General features: G+C 50.9%; 1 protein-coding gene across 1 annotated transcript in view; it reads right to left on the bottom strand.

The window, feature by feature from the left end:
- Positions 1–4,751, bottom strand: part of FAM83H (family with sequence similarity 83 member H) — a 28,341-nt gene extending 23,590 nt beyond the window's left edge. Inside the window, exon 1 of the mRNA XM_081324464.1 lies at positions 4,628–4,751. The gene's annotated coding sequence lies outside the window, so the exon portion shown is untranslated. The remainder of the gene's footprint in view (positions 1–4,627) is intronic.
- Between the last annotated feature and the right edge of the window lie 21,046 nt (positions 4,752–25,797).

Genomic DNA, 25,797 nt, shown 5'->3' with positions numbered 1-25,797 from the left:
CTAAGTCTACATTTTTAGATTCACACATCGAAACTAACTCCATCCATAAATTTTACTTTGGTACACTTCTCAACAATCTCCCAATACCAACTGATGTTGTGACTTGTAGCATTTAACAAATATCTAGTAATAAACTTTTCTATATTTAAATGTTATGTTCTAGTATTGCTCACAGATATAGAATCTCAGTAGACTCAAACACCATTTTATTACATAGATATAGAATCTATATTTAAGAGAGAAAAGAAAAATTGGCTACCTGCATAAAATAAAAGGCAAATAACATTATTAAGAACCCCCTCCCCAATTATCCCAAAGAACATGGCCTGGGGCAGTGGTGGCTAACCTATGGCATGTGTGCCAGAGGTGGCACTCTCTGTGGATACGTGTGCCGTCGCCCCAGCCCCGCCTCCCCCCGCAACCCCTCACCAGCAGCCCCCCTGGAGGAGAGTCGCCCCTGGGGGTAGCCTGCGCGGAGCAGCGCAACCAAGGACATGGCAGCCAGGCAGCGGGGGCAAGACTCCGCCTCCATGCCCCAGATGATGCTGTGGAGCGCGTGCGGAGGGTGTGGCCGCCATGGCACTGCAGGGCTGCCTGGGTGATCGGCAGGCTGTGGAGGCGGTGTGGGGCCCTGCAGGTGGGCGGGGGATGAGTGGGGGGGCAAAACGGGGGGGCAGAGCAGGCCAGGGCAGGGCGGGTTTGGGGCACTCACTCTAAAAGGTTCGCTATCACTGGCCTGGTGCTTCCTCTCTCGTATTATACTGAAAATTACAAGACAGTTTCACACACTGCTAGTTGAAAAAATACTGTGTGTTAAAAATAAATGGCAGACTTAGCAATGTACCACACTCTTTATCATGAAAATAACCAAAATATAAATGAAAAGAGTACTGGGGGGGGGCGGAGGAATCCAGAGTACAGACCTTTAAAGGAAGGTTTTCACTACAGAGATACCAGCAAATCTCTGCAGCAACTCCATGGTCCTCCTGGCAGGGCATATGGGGGGGGGCTTCCGCTACCCTGCTTCTAAAGCTGTCCCCCTTCAAGGGAGACGCTTAACCCCTCTTCTTCTGCTGATCAGACAGGAGAGAAGGCACCCCCCACTTTCACTCTGGTCGTGGGAGTCCATGGATTCAAACTGATGTGTCAAATATTTTATCAGTACTCTTCAACCGGTTCATTCACCTTCATTATTAGCAAAGTTGAGCGCCTTTTGGCTAGAAAGGTGGCATATAAGTCAAATAAATAAATACTCATTACGTTGAACTCTTTTTACATACTTGCTCACACTGCAGCTTTAATCTATAGCAGGGTACCAATAATTTACCTCTGAAAGGAGATTTCAAGCACTTTTTGTTCTGTAAAATTATTTTGCAGTAAACTCACACCAACACTGCAGTTTTGAAATGCTCACCCGTTTGTATATTCTTCTTTGTTTAAAAGAGGGCAGTAATTCGCCACACAATCAAGTTCCAAAAAAAGATCTAGAAATGGTGAGAAACTGGCAGGTGACATGCAAAACGGAAAAATGAGTAGCCAAAAGGGAGTGTGGAGCAGCAATTAGGAGAGGCCCCAACTTTCCTGCAGCCGCTCAGCTGGCCTGTGTGTTCCATCCCCCGCCAGAAAGCCAGGCTTCCCAGGGGTCCCACACCGGCCTGCCTGATGTGCTGGGAGCTGGGTATGGATGGATGACACCTGGGAATCCCAGGGCTAAGCTGGGATTAAATAATGGAACCCCAGGAAAAGGCCATATCCACAATGCCGCCAAGGGAACTGCTGGGCAGTCCCTGGGAGCTGAGTTCAGAGGGGCCACCTTTTTGCCTCAAGGTCCTGACCCTTGGTTGAAAGGTGCTAACTTTACCTTGGGCAATTTCCCATCCCCGTTGCTTTATATCAAAAACAGGCCTGAAGAGAAAGGCCCCAAAACAGGGATGTCAGGTTCCAAATTCTAAAATGCTCTGAATTGGGTTGGTGCACCAGAGATTCCGTTGCTGTTGAGTGGACACCCCTTCCAAACCACGGTGAAAGGAGCCACGGGAGGCCATGTTGGAGGCCACAAGGAACAGCTTGGAGCCCCTTCTCCTCCCTGAAGTCCTCTCCGCATGGAGCCACCCAACTTGGTGACCGTGTGTGGCCACAAAAGCACCAACCCCTCTTGGGTCATCCCGCCTCTTCCATATTTGGCTTCGCTGGGTGTTCTAAGCGAGCATCAAGTTGCAAAGGCTTCGGGAAACCTTGAGTGGGCCTCCACAAAGGGAGCACCCAGGATTGAGCAGGAGCTCCTGGAAGAGCAACGCCGTGGCTACCCATTTCACTAACTGCTTTCTGCTAGATTTGGTAATTAGGGTTACCGGTAGTCTCCCATTCACTTTTATCAACCGTCAGACTGACCCCATCGCTGGGAAGCCAGCCCTAACCCTCCTTCTCTTCACTAGATTTCTATTTTAGCTGCCCTCCAGCAGCTCAGACTGGTTTCCAGGGTCTCTCCAAAAGAACAGTTCTGGGAGACACCGAGCGGTCTGTCACCCTGTGAGCCTCCAAGGCTGAAATGCTCTTGAATGTGGCCACAGCCCCAGGCTCAAGGTCCCAGACCGAACCCCTGTAAGACGGAGCCCCTTGCCAACTCTGTCTGCCTCAGCTTTCCTGTCCCGCCCCAGGCAGCCGCACCTTCTCCATTGTTCCAGGATGGCGGTCTCACGGGTGCGCCAAAGCCCCCAGGACTGGCCAGGCCTTCCAGAGATGCTCCAGGCTGCTTGGAGGGAATGGCCAAGGATCATTTACAACATTCCCTTCCAGGGAATTGAGTAATTAACTTGGGAAAAATGCAGAACTTAAAATTTAAACATTTACTCAGTAAGCTATTCTATTAACAACAGTTACTATCCTGTTTTTTTAAAAAAGCTAAGCTTATAATATCCGTTTCTGGGAGGCGGTCTATCTAAGAGGGGCCTGTTGGAGAATCCTGGTGGTTTTGACCCTTACTGGCCTGTCCTTGGCCGGCCCCAAGAAATGGGCAGCTGGGAGGAAAGACCGCAACTTCCTTTCCAAAGAACACCAAGCTCAAGGTGGCCGGCCTCAGGCAGCCACTCTCATCCCAGGTGCCACCCAGTTGGCAGCCTCCCTGCCACCCGTTGCAGCTCTGCAGAGAGGTAACCAGGAGAATGTTGCCATATTGCCCTTGCAGGGACTCAGACCTCGAACCCAGCACGCCCTCCCTTCCTGCTCCAGCCCGCCCAGCAGGGCCTGTCGCTGCCTGCTTCTGCTACTACAGCGGTGGCGGCCCTGCTAGTTCCCAGCCTACCTGCCTCACCCTGCCGAACCGGCTCAGCCGCTTCAGCCGCACCCAGATCCAGCGAGGAGGAGGCCCTGCAAGCAGCCAAGGAGAAGCCTCCTCCTCCTCCTCCTCCTCCTCCTCCTCCACCACCACCACCACCACTGGCCCCTGGCTGTGCTCCAGCTGCAAAAGCCAGAAGGCAGCCAGGAGTGGGTGGGAGAAAGGCCTCTGCTGAGCACCACGGAGGGCTGCCTGAGAACCACAAAGCTCCGTGGAGCCAACAGGAGTGTGTCAACCCATCCCATCCCAGGCCCTCGGCTTCAGCCTTAGCTGGGTTGTGTAGCCTGGCCTGCATCGGAGGGCCTCCCCACTCCTGCCTGGCCTGCAACAGAGGCGGTCTCAGCCTCCCAGGGCCTCAGAAGTAGGGCAGAGAGAAAGGGGAGTTGCTAAAGTTCAGCCCAAGGGTTGAAAGCCCCCCCACCCCCGGGAAGCCCATCTTTCCCTAGCTGAATCCCCCATAGTGCACACCCAAACCAGCCTCCATTTTGTGAGACGGTATCAGTCCATAAGCCGTGGTAAACCCAGGGGCAAGAGTTAATTCCGAATTGGGAAGTTTCTTTCTGACTCCCCCAACCACGGATCTGCCGACGGGATCCAAGCGCCAGGTTGACTTCCTTCAGCAGCAGGGATTCTGAGGGAAGCCTCCCCGCAAGCGGGGCTGGGACTCAGCCCGAGCACGGACAGGCACCACGCGCTCCCTTGGCAGGCCCGCTTCGGTTCACGCGGCTCTACAGAGTTGCCATCAGCCACTTGCCTGCCCCAGCACGTCCCGGGTGCTACTGGCGCAGCGAGCGCCGGGGAAGGTGTGGGAGAGCATGGCGCCGGGGATGCGGGGCGGGGAGGGGGGAGGCAGCAGCTACCCTGGGTGTCCTGCCTGGGCAGCTCAGGCCCCTCCGGGCCAGCGCACTCCTCCCTTCCTCCTCGGGCGGGCCAGAGGCCGGGTCCTGGGGCGCTCGCACACGGCCCGGCTGAGTTCAGGGTCCGCTGGCCCTGGGCGAAGTGCACCCGCCGCCCTTTCTCGGGACCAGCTGGACCCCGCTGCCCGCCCCTCGCCGGTCCCTCCCCCCCTCGCTCACTGCCGAACTCCGCAAGGTGGCGCTCTTCCCGCAAGGTCCAGCCTCGCCCCCGGCCCGCTTGGGGGTCGCCCGCGCGAGAAAGAGGACCAGCCTGCCCGACGCGAGCCTAGGCGCTGCGCGGGGCAGGCAGGACCGCCGCCTCTCCCCGGCCGACCCGCCTCGCCCCGCCTGCCCCTCGCCCCCCCCCCCAATCCAGCCCTGCGAGCGCACCTCCTACCTTTCCGGGTCTCGGGGCCGGCCGGCCGGCGGCTACTCCTGCTGGACAGGGGGAGGCCTGGCCGCCGCTGCTGCTGCTGCTGCTGCTGCTGCTGCTGCCTCTGTGGCGGCGCTCCGAGGCTCTGGGGCTGGCCGGCGCTGGGCGGGCTCGTCCCCACCCCCAGCGCTCCAGGCGCCTGATTCACCTCGGAGGGAGCGCGAGGCTCCACCCAGGGCAGCCGTGGAGGGGAAGCCGAGCGAACTCGGGCGGCGAAGCGGGCCGGCGGCGGCAGAGGCAAAGCCAGAAGGTGCTCCCGCTCGCTCTGCACATTCCTGGCGCGCCTCCGCCCGCCCCGCCCCGCCCGGCCCCCGGGAGCGTCGCGGAGCCTGGCGGCCGCGAAACTCCACCGGCGGCAAGACGGGCTTCTGCCCCGGCGTGGAGCCGGGTGGGCGCTCCGCCAGACGGCCGCCCCGTTCCTCGGCGCCTCCGGACCGAGCCCGCAAGCAGACGGACGGGTGTCCGGCCGACGGCCGAGTGGGGCGGCCGGGGACAAGCTCCCCCCCTCCGCGCTGCTCTGCGGGCTCCGCGACTTCGGCCGCCTCTTGCCCTCGGGCGGCGCTTCCGCAGAGGCAGCTGTGCTTGCGGGCTCTGCCGCCGGGGACCGGCAGCAGGGCGGCCTCGGTGGGTCTGCTCGGGGCAGGGGGGGGGGGGCAGCGGCCAGGCCGAGATGGAACTCGGGGCGGGGGCCCGGCCGCGGCTCCGCCCTTCGCCTTCCTGTCGCACCTGGCCCGGCGCGGCCACCGAGCGGCTCGGCGTGGTAAGGGCGGACGGCCCCTGGCAGGACGCCTAGGAGAGAGGAGGGCTGTGGACGCCCCGTCGTCCCGAAGCTTTCTCACCCGACGGAAAAGAGCGACCCTGGTCTCCTAGTTATCCCGTTGCAAGGTGGCTGGTTTCCTTGGCAAAGAGGGGCCGGATGTGTGAATCCAGCATTGAATCCTGAGATTGGAAGGGACCTTAGAGGACTTCTAGTCCAACCCCCTGCGTATGGCAGGAGTCCTCGGACTATTCCAGTCAGGTGGCTGCCAACCCTTGCTTGAAAACCTCCAGTGATGGAGCTGCCATCTTTCTTCTGACTTTCATTATAGCCTGTCACCGGCTCCGTCACTCTTCTCCACCCTTTTTTTTGGGTTGCTCACCCTCCTCCTTATATTGTGGCCATCAGAACCAGTTGTCGTTGGGCCAGGAAACCCACTTATCGCCTCCAGCTCTTCATCAAAGTCATTGACCTGGATTTTGAAGGGTCCCAGGTCTCCACAGCACTGAGCACACCGGCAATTTCCATCCCCATTCTCTATCACTATGCATCGTGCTCCTAATCTGTCATTGTCTGTCATTGTCCCCTTGCCAGGCTGCTCACCAAGCAGGGCAACCTCCCCCGCACTGATCTAGCTCGCTTCTCGGCATGATAGGGGGGCCTTGCAAGAGACCCATCATGCCCCTCCCTTCGGGGTAGGCAACAGCATCCAAAGTGCAGTGAAAGAGTTAAGAAGTAAAAAGCAAGTGAAACTTGCCCAGAAGATAAGTGAAAGGAACAGAAAGATAGCGAAATCTAATTTACACTGATACTACACCTGTCTCCTCTACCACCTCTCTAGGATTCCTGAAAAGATCATCCGGAAAGAAGACAGTGAGACCCCTCCCCAAATCCCAAAGGGTGTCTCTGTTTACATGACACTTGGCCTTTCCCTGTCACCCCCCGCCTGGCTCTGAAATGGCAGAGAGGGACCAGGTAAGGCGGCCAAGCTTCCCCCGCTCATCCTCCATAGCATGGCAGGGAGGGGAGTGGAAGGGCAGGCAGGCAGGCGGGTCATTGAATGGGTGGGGGAGGTCGCCGAGCAGGGAGTGGCCTGGCTGCAGGGGCCTGAGGTAAGTGGGTACGGGACACGTGGGGCGGGTCCACCACCCCACCTGCCTCGCCTCACCTCGTGGTGGTGGTTTGATGCACACTCTCCTGCCCCATTGTGACCGCAAGCAACCAAATGGTGGGATGGAGTGGGCGGGCGGCCGCAGTATCAAAATCCACCGAAATAAGCCCTAATGGGTCTTTTGGTCAAATATAAATACATATACCCCCTTCATGGATTACTGCCTTGTCGTGGCGAAGGGGCTTGCGTAATTCAATGAAGCTATGAGCTATGCCGTGCAGGGCCACCCAAGACGGACAGGTCATAGCCGAGAGTTCTGACAAAACGTGATCCACTGGAGAAGGAAATGGCAACCCACTCCAGTATCTTTGCCATGAAAACCCCATGGACAGTACCAAAAGGCAAAACGATATGATGCTGGAAGATGAGCCCCTCAGGTCGGAAGGCGTCCAATATGCTACTGGGGAAGAGCAGAGGGCTAGTACTAGTAGCGCCAGAAAGAATGAAGCGACGGGGCCAAAGCCGAAAGGACGCTCAGCTGTGGATGTGTCTGGTGGTGAAAGGAAAGTCCGATGCTGTAAAGATTTTTTTCTCCATAGGAACCTGGAATGTAAGATCCATGAATCAAGGCAAGCTGGATGTGGTCAAACAAGAGATGACAAGACTGAACATCGACATCTTAGGTATCAGCGAACTAAAATGGACAGGAATGGGTGAATTTAATTCAGATGACCATCAGGTAGACTACTGCGGGCAAGAATCCCTCAGAAGAAATGGAGTAGCCTTCATAGTCAATCCAAGATCACTGCAGATGGGGACTGTAGCCAAGAAATTAAAAGACGCTTGCTCCTCAGGAGGAAAGCCATGGTAAATCTAGACAGCACACTAAAAAGCAGAGACATCACCCTGTCAACAAAAGTGCGTATAGTCAAGGCTATGGTCTTCCCAGTTGCAATGTATGGCAGTGAAAGTTGGACCATAAGAAAGGCCGAGCGCCAAAGAATTGAGGCCTTTGAGCTATGGTGCTGGAGAAGACTCCTGCGAGTCCCTTGGACTGCAAGGCAATCAAACCAGTCAGTCCTAGAGGAGATCAACCCTGACTGCTCTTTAGAAGGCCAGATCCTGAAGCTGAAGCTCAAATACTTTGGCCACCTAATGAGAAGGAAGGACTCACTGGAGAAGAGCCCAATGCTGGGAAAGGTTGAGGGCAATAGAAGAAGGGGACGACAGAGAATGAGGTGGCTGGATGGAGTCACTGAAGCAGGAGGCGAGAGCTTAAATGGAGTCCAGAAGATGGTGGAGGACAGGAAGGCCTGGAGGAACGTTGTCCATAGGGTCGCGATGGGTCGGACACGACTTCGCAGCTAACAACAACAAAATACATATACATTGTGTGTGTGTATACACATACACACACACATATATACATACACACACACACAGACAGACAGACACACACACACATATATACACACACACGCACACATACATACACACGCACACATACATACACATGCATACATACATACAAAAAAAGACCCGGTCTTATTTTTAGGGAAAGATAGTAGTACATCAGGTATACTACTGTGGGCAAGAATCCTTCAGAAGAAATGGAGTAGCCTTCATAGTCAATAAAAGAGTAGGAAAAGCAATACTGGGATACAATCCTCAAAATGACAGAATGATCTCAGTTCGAATCCAAGGCAAACCATTCAATATCACAGTAGTCCAGGTCTATGCCCCAACCACCAGTGCTGAAGAGGATGAAATTGACCAGTTCTATGAAGCACTACAGCACCTTATAGAACTAACACCAAAAAATGATGTTCTTATCATCATGGGGGATTGGAATGCTAAAGTAGGAAGCCAAAAGATAACTGGAATAACAGGCAAGTTTGGCCTTGGAGTGCAAAATGAAGCAGGGCACAGGCTGATAGAATTCTGTCAAGAGAATATGATGGTCATAGCAAACACTCTTTTCCAACAACACAAGAGACGGCTCTACACATGGACATCACCAGATGGTCAACACAGAAATCAGATTGACTATATGCTCTGCAGCCAAAGATGGAGAAGCTCTATACAGTCAGTAAAAACAAGACCAGGAGCTGACTGTGGCTCAGACCATGAGCTTCTCCTTGCAAAGTTTAGGCTTAAACTGAAGAAAGTAGGGAAAAGCTCTAGGCCACTCAGGTATGAATTAAATCATATCCCTGTTGAATATACAGTAGAGGTGACAAATAGATTTAAGGAATTAGATCTGATAGACAGAGTGCCTGAAGAACTATGGACAGAGGTTCGCGACATTGTACAACAGGTAGCAACCAAAACCATCCCAAAGAAAAAGAAATGCAAGAAAGCAAAATGGCTGTCTGAGGAAGCTTTGCAAATAGCTGAGGAAAGGAGGGAAGCGAAAGGCAAGGGAGAAAAAGAAAGATACACCCAATTGAATGCAGAATTCCAGAGAATAGCTAGAAGAGATAAGAATGCCTTCTTAAATGAACAGTGCAAAGAAATAGAAGAAAACAATAGAATAGGGAGGACCAGAGATCTTTTCAAGAAAATTGGAGAAATGAAGGGAACGTTTAATGCAAAAATGGGCATGATAAAGGACCAAAATGGCAGGGACCTAACAGAGGCAGAAGAGATTAAGAAGAGGTGGCAAAATTACACAGAAGAACTATACAAGAATGAGCTTAACGTCCCTGATAATCACAATGAGGTGGTCACTGACCTCGAGCCAGACATCCTAGAATGTGAAGTGAAGTGGGCCTTAGAAAAGCTGAGCAACAACAAAGCTAGTGGAAGTGACAGTATTCCAGCTGAGCTATTCAAAATCTTAAAAGACAATGCAGTAAAAGTGCTACACTCAATTTGCCAGCAAATTTGGAAAACTCAACAATGGCCACAGGATTGGAAAAGATCAGTTTACATTCCAATTCCAAAGAAAGGCAGTGCCAAAGAATGTTCAAACTATCGCACCATTGCACTCATTTCTCATGCTAGTAAAGTCATGCTTAAAATCCTACAAGCTAGACTTCAGCAGTATGTGGATCGAGAACTACCAGAAGTGCAGGCAGGATTTCGAAGAGGCAGAGGAACTAGAGATCAAATTGCCAACATACGCTGGATCATGGAGAAAGCTAGGGAGTTCCAGAAAAACATCTACTTCTGCTTCATTGACTATGCTAAAGCCTTTGATTGTGTGGATCATAACAAACTGTGGCAAGTTCTTAAAGAGATGGGAGTACCAGACCATCTTATTTGTCTCTTGAGAAACCTATATGCGGGTCAAGAAGCAACAGTGAGAACTGGACACGGAACCACTGATTGGTTCAAAATTGGGAAAGGAGTCCGGCAAGGCTGTATACTGTCGCCCTGCCTATTTAACTTATATGCAGAGCACATCATGAGAAAGGCAGGGCTAGATGAATCAAAAGTTGGAATTAAGATTGCCGGAAGAAATATCAACAACCTAAGATACGCAGATGATACCACTCTAATGGCAGAAAGTGAAGAAGAACTAAAGAGCCTCTTGTTGCAGGTGAAGAAGGAGAGTGCAAAACTTGGGTTGAAACTTAACATTAAGAAAACCAAGATCATGGCATCTGGCCCTCTCAATTCCTGGCAAATAGATGGGGAAGAAATGGAGGTAGTGACAGATTTTATTTTCCTGGGCTCCAAGATCACTGCAGATGGGGACTGTAGCCAAGAAATTAAAAGACGCTTGCTCCTGGGGAGGAAAGCCATGGCAAATCTAGACAGCACACTAAAAAGCAGAGACATCACCCTGTCAACAAAAGTGCGTATAGTCAAGGCTATGGTCTTCCCAGTTGCAATGTATGGCAGTGAAAGTTGGACCATAAGAAAGGCTGAGCGCCAAAGAATTGAGGCCTTTGAACTGTGGTGCTGGAGAAGACTCCTGCGAGTCCCTTGGACCGCAAGGCGATCAAACCGGTCAGTCCTAGAGGAGATCAATCCTGACTGCTCTTTAGAAGGCCAGATCCTGAAGCTAAAACTCAAGTACTTTGGCCACCTAATGAGAAGGAAGGACTCACTGGAGAAGAGCCTAATGCTGGGAAAGATCGAGGGCAATAGAAGAAGGGGACGACAGAGAATGAGGTGGCTGGATGGAGTCACTGAAGCAGTAGGCGTGAGCTTAAATGGACTCCAGAAGATGGTAGAGGACAGGAAGGCCTGGAGGAATGTTGTCCATAGGGTCGCGATGGGTCGGACACGACTTCGCAGCTAACAACAAGTAGTACATGAAGGCAGATGGGATACAGTTGTCACTACTGAAATTTGATGGGATGAAACTCGTGACTGGAATGCACTGACGGAAGGATATAAAGTATTGAAAAGAAGCAGACAAAAGAGGGAGGTGGAGTTGCCTTATACGTAAAAGATCTATACAGAAATGCACAAAACCAAGGATAAAAGCCTCCTAGAACCCATATGGGTCAATATAAAAGGAAAAAAGGATGACATTGCTATAGGTGTATACCAACCTAGTGATGCCCTTGACGTGAAGTCCCGTTGCCTGGAGGCGGTACGAATCTGGATGGGGAAGAACAGGCTCCAGCTCAACCCGGCCAAGACCGAGTGGCTTTACGTACCGGCATCTCGTGTAGTCCAGGATGTTCCATCTTTGGTTATGGGGGGAGAGGTGTTACCTCCCGTTGATAGGGCGCGCAACTTAGGCGTCCTCCTGGATACACGACTCAGTTTAGAAGATCATATAGGAGTCGTGGCCAGGGGGGCATTTGCCCAGGTTCGCCTGGTGCGCCAGTTGCACCCCTATCTGGACCGAGATGCTTTACGTACAGTCACTCATGCACTCGTTACCTCCCGTGTTGATTACTGCAATGCTCTCTACATGGGGCTGCCCTTGAAGACCACCCGGAGACTTCAGCTGGTGCAGAATCCGGCTGCGCGGGTTGTGGTGGGAGCATCCCGATACTCCCATATTACACCCCTCCTGCATGAGCTGCATTGGTTACCGGTTGCCCTCCGGGTGAGATTTAAGATGCTGGTTCTTACCTTTAAAGCCCTACGTGGCTTAGGCCCGGGATACTTGCAGGACCGTCTGTTCCCAGGAACGACTTCTCTTCACCCTGTGCGCTCACACAAAGAGGGCCTCCTCAGGGTGCTGTCGGCCAGACAATGTCAGCTGGCGACCCCCAGGGGGAGGGCCTTCTCTGTGGGGGCACCTGCCCTGTGGAATCAGCTTCCCCTGGAGCTTTGGATGACCCCAGACCTCCGGTCCTTTCATCGTGACCTTAAGACATTTCTTTTCCAACAGGCTGACCTGGACTGATGATAATGGGGTTTTAATCTGGTTTTTAAGGTTTTATAGGATTGGGGCTACTGATAGTTTAATTTTAATTTTAATATTTGTATTTTTTGTATTTTATTGTTGTTAGCCGCCCTGAGTCCTTTGGGAGATAGGGTGGCATATAAGTCCCATTAAATAAATAAATAAATACTACAGGCCACTGTAGCAAGCAGAAGAAATAGATGAACTCTTTTCTAATCAATTAAAACAAATGTATGTAGGAAACACACCACAGTAGTAAGGGGAGACTTTAACTATCCTGACATCAACTGGGAGATAAAGTCTGCAGCAAGTAGGAGATTGAACAGATTCCTAACCAACCTAGCCGACAACTTTGTTACCCAAAAGGTAGAGGAGGGAACTAGAGGAAAAGCTGTACTGGGCCCAATTCTTACCTTCCCACCATAGTGGTCCCTATTTTTCTACTTGCATTTTTACGTGCTTTCGAACTGCTAGGTTGGCAGAAGCTGGGACGAGTAACAGGCGCTCACTCTGTTACGCAGCACTCGGGATTCAACCCGCCAAACTGCCAACCTTCTGATCAACAAGCTCAGCATCCTAACCCACTGAGCCACCGCATCCCTTTTAACCATGTCATACTGGAATTCAATATAATGCAAACACAAGCAATAGAACATAATCCAGCCAGTATCCTAAACTTTAAAAGATTTTAACAAACTCAGAGCGTTTGGGAGATTCCATGGATGAAAATCCTAAAGGAGAAAACAACTCAAGAAGTGTGGAAAGCAATGAAAAATACAATCCAGTCCAGCACAATAACATTGAAAAAGAAAAGCAAGGAATCCAAGAAGAAACGAGCATGGTTGCAGAAAGATCTCCATGATAAACTGAAAGACAAAAAGAACAACTACAAAAAATGGAAAGAGGGACACATAACTAAGGCAGAATATTTTATTTATTTTATTTATTTAGTTATATTTATATACCGCCCTATTCCCTGAGGACTCAGGGCGGTTTACAGGGAATTAAAAATCCAAAATACAAAAATTAAGAACCAAATTAAAAAATATTAAATTGACCCTGTAGTCGATTAAAAAGAACCCTAAATTAAAATTTCTCCTCAGTCTGGGCCCGAGAGCTCGAAGAGCCAGGTCTTCAGGCCCCGGCGGAATGATCGGAGGTCGGGAGCAGTCCTCAGCTCCACCGGCAGCTGGTTCCAGAGGGCAGGCGCCCCCACTGAGAAGGCCCTATCCCTGGGTGTCACCCGCCGGCAATCTCTTACCGGCGGGACCCTGAGCAGACCCTCCCTGTGGGAGCGCACTGGGCGAAGGGCGTTTGATGACGGCAGCAGGTGTTCCCTCAAATACCCCGGACCCAGGCCATGTAGGGCTTTATAGGTGATAACCAGCACCTTGAATTTCACCCGGAGGGCAACCGGAAGCCAATGCAGCTCGCGGAGTAGAGGTGTTACATGGGAGTATCGGGAGACCCCCATTACAACTCGCGCGGCCGCATTCTGCACCAGTTGAAGCCTCCGAGTGGTCTTCAAGGGCAGCCCCATGTAGAGAGCGTTACAGTAGTCCAAACGGGAGGTCACAAGCACATGAGTAACTGTGCGTAGGGCGTCTCGGTCCAGATAGGGACGCAACTGGCGCACCAGGCGAACCTGTGCAAAAGCCCCCCTGGTCACGGCTCCTATGTGATCTTCAAAATTGAGCCGTGAGTCCAGGAGGACGCCCAAGTTGCGAGCCCTATCAACGGGGGGTAACACCTCACCCCCCATCGTTAGAGGTGGAATAACTTGGTTAACCCGAGATGCCGATATGCACAGCCACTCAGTCTTGGCGGGATTGAGACGAAGCCTGTTTCTCCCCATCCAGACCTGAACCGCCTCCAGGCACCGGGACATCACAGAGAGGGCATCGCTGGGTTGGTTCGGGGTGGAAAGAAAAAGTTGGGTATCATCAGCGTACTGGTGATACCCCACCCCGAAGCCACGAATGATCTCGCCCAGCGGCTTCATATAGATGTTGAACAGGAGAGGCGAGAGAACCGACCCCTGAGGGACTCCACAAATGAGAGGCCTCGGGGCGGATCTCTGCCCTCCCGTCAACACCGACTGCGAGCGGCCCTGGAGGTAGGAGGAGAACCACCATAAAACGGTGCCTCCCACTCCCAACCCCCTGAGACGCCGCAGCAGGATACCATGGTCGATGGTATCGAAAGCCGCTGAGAGATCTAATAGGACCAGGACAGAGGAGCAACCCCTGTCCCTTGCCCTCCAGAGATCATTCACCAGCGCGACCAATGCCGTCTCCGTGCTGTGTCCGGGCCTGAAACCCGATTGGTACGGGTCCAGATAATCAGTTTCCTCCAGGAACAGAGGGAGCTGATGCGCCACCACACTCTCAACAACCTTCGCCAGAAAGCGAAGGTTGGAGACTGGACGGTAGTTGTCTAAAGCAGCCGGGTCCAAAGCAGGCTTCTTGAGAAGGGGTCTCACCACCGCCTCCTTCAAGGCGGCAGGGAAGACACCCTCCTTCAGAGAAGCAGTTATTACTGCATGGAACCAGCCTCGTGTTCCCTCCCGAGCCGCATAAGCTAGCCAGGAGGGGCACGGATCCAACAAACAGGTGGTGGTGCTCAGCCTCCCCATGATCCTGTCCACATCATCAGGGGAAACAGGGTCGAACTCAGTCCAGATAACGTGCTCAAGACCGCCTGATTCCTCCACATCAGACTCTGCCCAGTCAGAGTCCAGGCCGGTCCGGATCCGAGCGATTTTGTCCACCAGATGATGACTAAACTCCTCGGCTCGTCCCTGCAAGGGATCCTCTCTCACCTCCTGGTTAAGGAGGGAGCGAGTCACCCTAAACAGGGCGGCCGGGCGATTATCTGCGGACGCGATAAGGGCGGCAAAGTAGTTAGACTTCGCCGTCCTTATCGCCGCAAGATAAGACCTTATAAAGGTTCTTAACTGCAATCGGTCGGATTCGGATCGGCTGGATCTCCAACCGCTCTCTAGACCTCGTCTCCGACGCTTCATCTCCCGGAGCTCCACAGAGAACCATGGGGCCCAACGGGATCTGCGCCGGGTCAGAGGTCGCATGGGTACAACGCCGTCAAGTGCCCTGGTGGCAGCCGTTTCCCAGGCCTCCACCAGAGCATCGACTGGGCTGTGGGTAAGGGTGATAGGTATAGGCCCAAGCGCCCTCTGGAATCGATCCGGGTCCATTAGGCGCCTGGGGCGGAACCACCTGGTCGGTTCCGCCGCCCAGCGGCGGGGGGTGGCATGATGGAAAACCAGCCTCAGGAGGTGGTGATCTGACCATGACAGAGGGGTGATGGACGGGGAGCCCCCTCCCAGATCATCCAACCACTGTCCAGACAGGAATACCAGGTCGAGAGTATGATCCCCCACATGAGTCGGGCCCTCAATAACCTGGGTCAGGCCCATGGCTGTCATGGAAGCCATGAACTCCCGAGCTAACTCCGATGACCTTCCCAGTGACGGCAGGTTGAAGTCACCCAGGACTATAAGCCTGGGGAACTCCACCGCCAACCCTGAGAGGGTGTCGAGCAGCTCAGGCAGGGCTGTTGCCACACAGCTGGGCGCCAGGTATGTAAGCAACAAACCCAACTGAACCCGAGAACCACATCTCAAGAGGAGGGATTCGCTCCCGGCCATCTGGACAATGGTGGCCTCCCGGGGACACAAAGTCTCCCGAATAACCACTGCCACCCCACCACCCCTGCCCTGAGCCCGTGGCTGGTGCAGCACCCGGAAACCTGGCGGGCATAACTCGGTGAGAGGCACCCCTCCCTCCGAACCCAACCAAGTTTCCGTGATGCACGCTAGATCCGCACCTTCCTCCTCGATCAGATCATGGATGAGGGGAGCTTTGTTAACTACGGATCTAGCGTTAAAATAGACCAACCTGAGCTCAGGGGCCTGATCACCCTCATCCCCGGGTAAGAGGGTGCTAACCGGAGGGTCGGAGCGCGCCACCGCTCGGAGATAGCGGGGGCGCGATCCCAGGTGTTGATATGGCCCTCCGCGCAAACACCTGCTGCCATTCCCTATCGCCGTGGGGATTTGAAGCCCCACCCCCACATTCCCAGAACCAGCAGCCACCCCCCCCGACCCCGTCCCGTCAGGACCTCTAACAGGTCCAGACTGAGTGCCGGTTAAAGATTCCCTCCCTACCCTCCCCTCCCTCCCCCTCCCTAACCTTTTAAAATAACCAGCTAAAAATTTTATCAGTGGCCTCTTAGCACGTCTCCACTCGAGGCCCCTAGTTAAGCCCAGCCACCTCTCGGAACCCCGGCAATTGGGTCCGTCATCAAGGGGAATGTTAGAAAAGAAGGCTGGTCGTATCCAGGAGGGAGAAACCCCTCTGAGGGCGCACAAGTCCGATCCAGAGTACTGTACGCGAGCCATAAGATGGAACTGTCCATATGAGCCATTGTTCACAAATGGGGTCAAAAGTTATTAAGCTGATGAGATGTTAGTTCAGATGTAAAAAACATTAAGTCCGGAACGTGTCTTCATCCAGCAGTCTGCCAATCCGGCTCTGCTCTCACCTGAGCCGGTCCAGACAAGAGCCCCTGACTGTCCTCTCACCTAGCCATGAAATCCAGCCTGGGATGGATAAGGGCAGCGTTGCTGGGGAAGCAAAAGTCCACCTTGCTAGTCTCTCACACCAGCAGGGGATTGATAGCCAGTCCAGAGCCGCCCTCTCACCACGGCCTGTCCTAGACTCCTTCCGGAACATCATAGGGAGGTCACGGGAACAGGAGAAAAAATGTCCCAAATCCTGTTCCAGCATCCAGTCCATCTTAGAAAGTAGCAAGCAGATCATCCAGCACACTAAATCCATTTCTAGGGCTGCAGGGAGCTCAGTTATAAATGTCAAATGCTCAGATTCAAGCAGCCAAATCTCCATCATCCTCTGAGAAAAAGGAGACAGAAAAGTCTCCCCCATAGCCTCCACGCCGAAACGGGAATCCGCAGCCATTTTATAAGCGGAAAGGCCAGGAGCAACAGACAGGAACAGAGAGATCCACACGGCTGCAGACGGCGCCCTCCAACCGAGTTCAGGCACCTGATGATCCATCCGGAGGTCCGCAGCAGGATCCTAGGCTGCCGAAGTCATCTCAATCTGAGAAGCTTCCCCAACGCCCGAGGAAGGGAGAGCGAGCAATCGGTTCTAGCCAGCACAGCGCCTGACAGCTGATCCAGAGCACCAGCTGATCGGCGGCAAGCTACAAGCTGCCCGGCCGCTGCCGCTGCCGCTTCTACTTCTCGGGGGGGGGGGAAAGGCTCCACACCGCGAAACGGTGCTAGCCTGTTGTTCCTACACCCCCCCTCCGAATATGCCCTTCGGTTGGGCTTTCTTGAACGTCACCAATCCCCATTGTGTAGGCTCGCCGCAGAGCTCAACGAATGCCGCCCGTGGTCGCCGCCATCTTGGGCAAAAAAAAAAAATTAAAAAAAAATGAGCAGATGGCCCAAAAATGCAAAGATGAAGTTGGGAAATCAAAGTCTCCGAATGAACAAAGACTTGCAACAAAGATAATAGAAAAAGTTTCTTTCAACATATAAATAATAACAAACAAGTCAAGGAAACAGTAGGTCCACTAAAGAGAGAAGATGGCAAGGAAGTAACAGGCAGTAGAGAGAAAGCAGAGCTGCTTAACTCATTCTTTGCATCAGTCTTCACACCAAAAGAAACTATAGCCCAACACACCCAAAAAACAAACCTCTGCAAAAGACAAACTGGAAATAAAAATTAAAATAAGCAAGAAAATAGTAGAGAACATCTGTCTGATCTCAGGGTGCCTCCGGTCAGAGAATGCCGGCTGGTGGCCCCCAGGGGGAGGGCCTTCTCTGTGGGCACCCCGGCTCTGTGGAATCAACTGCCGGTTGAGCTCCGGATGGCACCCGATCTCCGCTCCTTCCGGCGCGGGTTAAAGACCCATTTATTCGAACAAGCTGGCCTGGCCTGATGGGGAGTCAACTTAGGGTTTTAATTATTTGTATATTCTTACTGTTTTATTTTGGGCAATAATTTAATTCTTTTTTTAACTCTTGTACCTTTGTATTTTTATTATATGCCCTGTTCACCGCCCTGAGTCCTTCGGGAGAAGGGCGGTATAAAAATTTAATAATAATAATAATAATAATAATAATAATAATAATAATAATAATAATAATAATAATAATAATAATAATAATAATAATAATAATAATAATAATAATAATAATAATAAATCAGCGGGACCCGACGGATTAAGATAAGATAACCTTTATTGTCATTTTTTTACTGTGGGCACAACGGCACACATCAAAAATGAAATTTAGTTGCCCACTCTCAAAGTGGAACACATACATGACACACACCTAACCATACTATATACAACCTATGTATAGACCCACCCCCCTACGTATACATAACAAATAAATATTAAACACTGTCCATCTTGAAAATATAACGGAGAGAGGAAGCTTGAGAGTTCACAAGGTTAATGCTGTGTGGAATGAAACTATGGCTGAATCCGGATGTTCTGCTACGGATACCACGAAGCCCCCACCCCAGAAGGTAACAAGGAAAACAGGTGGTGAAGAGGATGAGTAGTGTCCCAGATAATCTTACGGACCCTGCTCAAGCAACGCTTCTGTGCTATGTCCTGGATGGAAGGGAGGGAACTGCCAATGATCTTTTCTGCCCTCCTCACCACTCTCTTGCCCTGCCTTACTGTCTGAAGCAGGGATGCTTCCAAACCAGACTGTGATGCTGTATGACAGGATGCTCTCGATCGTCCCCCTGTAGAAAGTGGTGAGGACAGGGGAAGGAAGATGTGCTTTTCTCATGCGACGCAGAAAGTGCAGGCGCTGCTGTGCCTGCTTCACCAGTTTCTCACTGTTGAGCGACCAAGCCAGCCTACTCCTTAGCTGCACACCCAGGAATTTGATGCTGGTAAGCATCTCCACAGGTGAATCATTTATGCACAGAGAGGTGTGGCTGTGCCTGCCTTTTCTGAAATTACCAATGATCTCTTTGGTTTTTCCGGTATTTAAAACTAGGCTGTTTTCCTTACACCAATTCACCAACCCTTCAACCTCCTTGCGGTAAGCTTCCACCTTGTCATCATGAATAAGGCTCACTACTGTTGTATCTTTTAATTTCTTGGCTGCAGTCCCCATCTGCGGTGATCTTGGAGCCCAGGAAAATAAAATCTGTCACTACCTCCATTTCTTCCCCATCTATTTGCCAGGAATTGAGAGGGCCGGATGCCATGATCTTGGTTTTCTTAATGTTTAGTTTCAACCCAACTTTTGCACTCTCCTTCTTCACCCGCAACCAGAGGTTCTTTAGTTCTTCTTCACTTTCTGCCATTAGAGTGGTATCATCTGCATATCTTAGGTTGTTGATATTTCTTCCGGCAATCTTAATTCCAACTTTTGATTCATCAAGCCCTGCCTTTCTCATGATGTGCTCTGCATACAAGTTAAATAGGCAGGGCAACAGTATACAGCCTTGCCGGACTCCTTTCCCAATTTTGAACCAATCAGTGGTTCCGTGTCCAGTTCTCACTGTTGCTTCTTGGCCCACAAATAGGTTTCTCAAGAGACAAATAAGATGGTCTGGTACTCCCATCTCTTTAAGAACTTGGCACAGTTTGTTATTATCCACACAATCAAAGGCTTTAGCATAGTCAATGAAGCAGAAGTAGATGTTTTTCTGGAACTCTCTGGCTTTCTCCGTGATCCAGCGTATGTTGGCAATTTGATCTCTAGTTCCTCTGCCTCTTCGAAATCCTGCCTGTACTTCTGGTAGTTCTCGATCCACATACTGCTGGAGTCTAGCTTGTAGGATTTTAAGTGTAACTTTACTAGCATGAGAAATGAGTGCAATGGTGTGATAGTTTGAACATTCTTTGGCACTGCCTTTTTTGGGAATTGGAATGTAAACTGATCTTTTCCAATCCTGTGGCCACTGTTCAGTTTTCCAAATTTTCTGGCAAATTGAGTGTAGCACTTTTACTGCATCGTCTTTTAAGATTTTGGATAACTCAGCTGGAATACTGTCACCTCCACTAGCTTTGTTGTTGCTCAGCTTTTCTAAGGCCCACTTCACTTCACATTCTAGGATGTCTGGCTCGAGGTCAGTGACCACCTCATTGTGATTATCAGGGACATTAAGCTCATTCTTGTATAGTTCTTCTGTGTAATTTTGCCACCTCTTCTTAATCTCTTCTGCCTCTGTTAGGTCCCTGCCATTTGGGTCCTTTAACATGCCCATTTTTGCATGAAACGTTCCTTTCATCTCTCCAATTTCCTTGAAAAGATCTCTGGTCCTCCCTATTCTATTGTTTTCTTCTATTTCTTTGCACTGTTCATTTAAGAAGGCATTCTTATCTCTTCTAGCTATTCTCTGGAATTCTGCATTCAATTGGGCGTATCTTTCTTTTTCTCCCTTGCCCTTCGCTTCCCTCCTTTCCTCAGCTATTTGCAAAGCTTCCTCAGACAGCCATTTTGCTTTCTTGCATTTCTTTTTCTTTGGGATGGTTTTGGTTGCTACCTGTTGTACAATGTTGCGAATCTCCGTCCATAGTTCTTCAGGCACTCTGTCTATCAGATCTAATTCCTTAAATCTATTTGTCACCTCTACTGTATATTCAACAGGGATATGATTTAATTCATACCTGATTGGCCTGGTGCTTTTCCCTACTTTCTTCAGTTTAAGTCTAAACTTTGCAATGAGAAGCTCATGGTCTGAGCCACAGTCAGCTCCTGGTCTTGTTTTTACTGACTGTATAGAGCTTCTCCATCTTTGGCTGCAGAGCATATAGTCAATCTGATTTCTGTGTTGACCGTCTGGTGATGTCCATGTGTAGAGCCGTCTCTTGGGTTGTTGGAAAAGAGTGTTTGCTATGACCATCGTATTCTCTTGACAAAATTCTATCAGCCTGTGCCCTGCTTCATTTTGTACTCCAAGGCCAAACTTGCCTGTTATTCTGATTATCTTTTGGCTTCCTACTCTAGCATTCCAATCCCCCATGATGATAAGGATATAATTTTTGGTGTTAGTTCTATAATGTGCTGTAGGGCTTCATAGAACTGGTCAATTTCATTCTCTTCAGCACCGGTGGTTGGGGCATAGACTTGGACTACTGTGATATTGAATGGTTTGCCTTGGATTCGAACTGAGATCATTCTGTCATTTTGAAAATTTTATCCCAGTATTGTTTTTCCTACTCTTTTATTGACTATGAAGGCTACTCCATTTCTTCTGAGGGATTCTTGCCCGCAGTAGTCTACCTGATGGTCATCTGAATTAAATTCACCCATTCCTGTCCATTTTAGTTCGCTGATACCTAAGATGTCGCTGTTCAGTCTTGTCATCTCTTGTTTGACCACATCCAGCTTGCCTTGATTCATGGATCTTACATTCCAGGTTCCTATGGAGAAAAAATCTTTACAGCATCGGACTTTCCTTTCACCACCAGACACATCCATGACCAGACAAATCTAGACAGCACACTAAAAAGCAGAGATATCACCCTGTCAACAAATGTGCGTATAGTCAAGGCTATGGTCTTCCCAGTTGCAATGTATGGCAGTGAAAGTTGGACCATAAAAAAGGCTGAGCGCCAAAGAATTGAGGCCTTTGAACTGTGGTGCTGGAGAAGACTCCTGTGAGTCCCTTGGACTGCAAGGCGATCAAACCGGTCAGTCCTAGAGGAGATCAACCCTGACTGCTCTTTAGATGGTCAGATCCTGAAGCTAAAACTCAAATACTTTGGCCACCTGATGAGAAGGACTCACTGGAGAAGAGCCTAATGCTGGGAAAGATTGAGGGCAATAGAAGAAGGGGATGACAGAGAATGAGGTGGCTGGATGGAGTCACTGAAGCAGGAGGCGTGAGCTTAAATGGACTCCAGAAGATGGTAGAGGATAGGAAGGCCTGGAGGAACGTTGTCCATAGGGTCGCGAGGGGTCGGACATGACTTCTCAGCTAACAACTACAACTGTTGTATCATCTGCGAACTTCACAATATAGTTGGTGGCAAACCTAGTACAAAAGTCATGGGTCAACAGAGTGAATAGCAGTGGACTTAGGACACAGCCCTGAGGAGAACCTGTGCTCAAGAAAATGGTATTAGAGGTATTTGTTCCAACTCGCACATATTGAGGCCTGTTGGTAAGAAAATCAAGAATCCAGTTGCACAAAGGAGTGTTTAAGCCTAAAAGGCCCAGTTTGTCTACTAGATGCTGGGGAATGATTGTGTTAAACGCCAAACTGAAGTTGACAAACAACAAACACACATGAGTATTTCTTTCCTCTAAGTGCTTCAAGCTCAGATGGAGAACAGAAGAAATAGCATCCTCCGTAGAGCGATTTGGTCGGTAGGCAAACTGAAGCGGGTCAAATTGTGGCGGGAGGCTGGACACGATAATGTCTTTTATCAGCTTCTCAAAGCATTTCATAACGGTGGATGTCAGTGCAACAGGAGGGTAATCATTGAGGCCTAATTGTGGACTTTTTTGGCACTGGCAAGAGGATGGCCGTCTTAAAGCACAATGGGACCACTGCCTGCTGCAACGAGAGACTGAAAATATCTGTGAGCACACAAGCCAGCTCATCTGCACATTCCCTAAGGACATGTCCAGGGATGTTATCTGGGCCTGCTGCTTTCCGAATGTTAACTTTCTGCAGTGTCTTCCGGACAGAGGTGACATCAAAGCTAAGCACTTGCTCGTCAGGATGGGGCACAGCTTTCCTAGCAGGAGTGCTATTTGATGCCTCAAATCTTCCAAAAAATGTATTCAGTTTGTTTAGGAAGTCTGTGTCACCCTTGTGTCTCGATGGGGTCACCTTGTAATTTGTAATGGCCTGGATCCCTTGCCACGTTCGCCTGGTGCTTGTTGGGTCCTGAAAAAAGTTCTGAATTTTCTGGCAATGGGCTTGCTTTGCACCTTTTATGGCACTTTTCAGATTTGCTCTGGCTGTTCTAAGTGCCAGGATGTCACCAGATTTACATCCCAGAGTTCTGAAGGAATTGGCAGATTTTATTTATTTATTTATTTATTTATTTATTTATTTATTTATTTATTTATTTATTTATTTGGTTTATATACCGCCCTATTCCCGAAGGACTCAGGGCGGTTTACAGGGCAAAATTTAAAAACAATACAGTATAAAATTAAAATAAAATTAAATTAAGTATAGCCCCAAAAAAATAAAATCACAATTTAAAATCATTAAAACCCCTCAGTCCAGGCCAGATAGCTCAAAGAGCCAGGTTTTTAGGTTTTTATCTCAGAATCATTGTACCGTATCTTTAAAAAAAATCCTGGAACACCTTGAGGATTAGAAAAGAGCTGATGTGGTTCCCATTTTCAAAGAAAAAAAAAACAGACCCTGGAAACTATAAAGTAATCAGTGTAATATCTACCTGGAAGATACTGGAAAAGATAATCAAAAAACAGATCTGCGAACATCTAGAAAAGTTATAACTAGAAGCCAGCATGCGTTTGTTAAAAACAGATGATGATGATAATTATTATTATTATTATTATTATTATTATTATTATTATTATTATTATTATTATTATTATTATTATTTAATTTCTATACCGCCCTTCTCCCAAAGGACTCAGGGCGGTGTACAGGGCAAATACAGTAAAAATACAATGTACAAAAGTTAAAAAAGAATTAAATAATACAGCCCAATTCCAATAAAATTAATACAGTTAATATTAAAATACCCCAACCCTTCAGACCAGGCCGGCTTGTTCAAATAAGTATGTTTTTAGGTCACGTCGGAAGGAGCGAAGGTCGGGAGCCATCCGGAGCTCCACCGGTAAACTGGAAGGAATAGCCAACACCCCAGAAGACAAGCTTGGGATCAAAAAAGGTCTTGACAGACTTGAACAATGGGTCCTATCCTATCCAACAAAATGAAATTTAATGGGTAGAAAAACAAGGTTCTACACTTATGCAGGAAAACCAAATCTACAAGTACAGATTAGACGAAACCTGGCTCAAAAACAGTAACTGTAAGAGGGATCTTGGAGTCCTAGTGGACGACCCCTTAAACATGAGCTAGGGATGTGCGGCAGCAGCCAAAAAAGCGAATACAATCCTTGGTTGTATAAACAGAGGCATAGAATAGAAATGACGTGAAGTATTAGTTGTTGTTGTTGTTAGCTGCGAAGTCGTGTCCGACCCATTGTGACCCCACGGACAACGTTCCTCCAGGCCTTCCTGTCCTCTACCATCTTCTGGAGTCCCTTTAGGCTCCCGCCTACTGCTTCAGGGACTCCATCCAGTGACTCCTTCTCTGTCGTCCCCTTCTTCTTCTCTTGCCCTCCACCTTTCCCAGCATGAGGCTCTTCTTCTCCAGGGAGTCCTTCCTTCTCCTTAGGTGGCCAAAGGATTTGAATTTCGAAGTATTAGTACCACTTTATAAAACCTTAGTGAGACCACACCCGGAATGCTGCATCCGGTTTTGGTCACCACATGACAAAAAAGATGTTGAGACTATGGAAAAAGTGCAGAGAGCAATAACTGAGATGATTAAGGGCCTGGAGACTAAGACATATAAAGAATGATTTCAGGATTTGGGTATGGCCAGTCTAGAGAAAAGAAGGACTAGGGGAGGCATTACAGTACCGTAGTATTCCAGTATTTGAAGGGCTGCCACGAAAGAAGAGGAGGTCAACTTATTTTCCAGAACACAAGAAATAATGGGTGGAAACTCATCAAGGAGAGAAGCAACCTAGAACTTCCTAACAGAGAGAACAATCAAGTTGCCTTCAGAGGTTCTGGTTGCTCCATCACTGGAGCTTGTTGTTAAGAAGAGACTGCACAGTCGCTTATCGGAGATGGTAGGAGCTTCTCCTGCTTGAGCTGGGGGTTGGACTAGAAGACTGCCTCCGGGAGAGTTGAGAGAGGGGAAAGGAGGAGCCCCCCAAAATCTTTAGCCCCTTTGTTGGGGGGGGGCTTGGAGCCCAGGCAACAGAGAACTGGAATGTTGTCCCGCTGAGCCCCATGGATGGCCCAGCCCCCCCCCGTGGGGTAGGCAGCCCCCTGTGCCCGCTCTCCTGGCCAGGGTTTGAATGGGCTTTCCACAGCGGGGCCGGGGGAACTACACCTGCTTTTTCCCAGTCCGGCGATGGACGGCCTCGAGGATGAAGGGCCGCGCGGGGGGGGGGGTTGTCCCTGGAGGGCTCAGTCGCCTTTCCCACCCTGTCCCGCTTCGGAGCTCGGACCCACCGGCCAACGCTTCTCCGGCCGTCCCTCCCGGCGGGCTTCTCCCACCTGCCTTCTGGCCGCCGGAACCGGGGCAGGCGGAGGCCGAGCCGAGAGCGGGAGCTCGCCCCTCCCCGCCTGGAGGGCCACCGGGACCGCCGCCGGGCAGCGCCCCCGGCCCCGCCCGCGCCGAGAGGGCGCGCCGGTTGCCGGGCGACGGCCACAGGTGCGCGCGCGAGCCTGGCCGGCAGGGAGGCTTCCCGCGTAGGTCTTCCCCGAGCGGAGCCCCCGCGCTTTTGAGCCGCGGGTCGGGGTCTCGCCCGTGGGAGAGCGCCAGGGAGGCCAGCCAGCTGAGCGCGCCGAACGGACGCCCGGACGGAGCGAGGCGCCGCGGGGAAGCGCCCCTCTGCTTTGCGGAGGGCGGGGTGGGGGTCGCCGCCGGCCTCTGGCTGTGGCAGGGGAGGGGGCTGGCCAGGTCGGGGTGGGCGGTCAGCGGACCCGCCCGCTTGGCTCGGCTGGCGTCCGGCCAGGCCTGGGCAGGTGCCTGTGCCGCTCCGAGCATCGGAGTGAGTCCCAAGGGGCAGAGCCGGGGCAGGGGAGGGCCAGGATTAGGAGGAGGAGGAGGAGGTCCTGGAGGAGCCGGCGCCGAAGGCTGCACCGCCCGCTTCCTCCTTTCCCTCCGCTCTGTGGGGTGGACGGCCGGGGAGA

This window comes from Vipera berus, assembly GCF_964194415.1.
Source record: "Vipera berus genome assembly, chromosome: 3".
Lineage (NCBI taxonomy): Eukaryota > Metazoa > Chordata > Lepidosauria > Squamata > Viperidae > Vipera > Vipera berus.
This window is presented reverse-complemented; position numbering and strand designations above follow the sequence as displayed.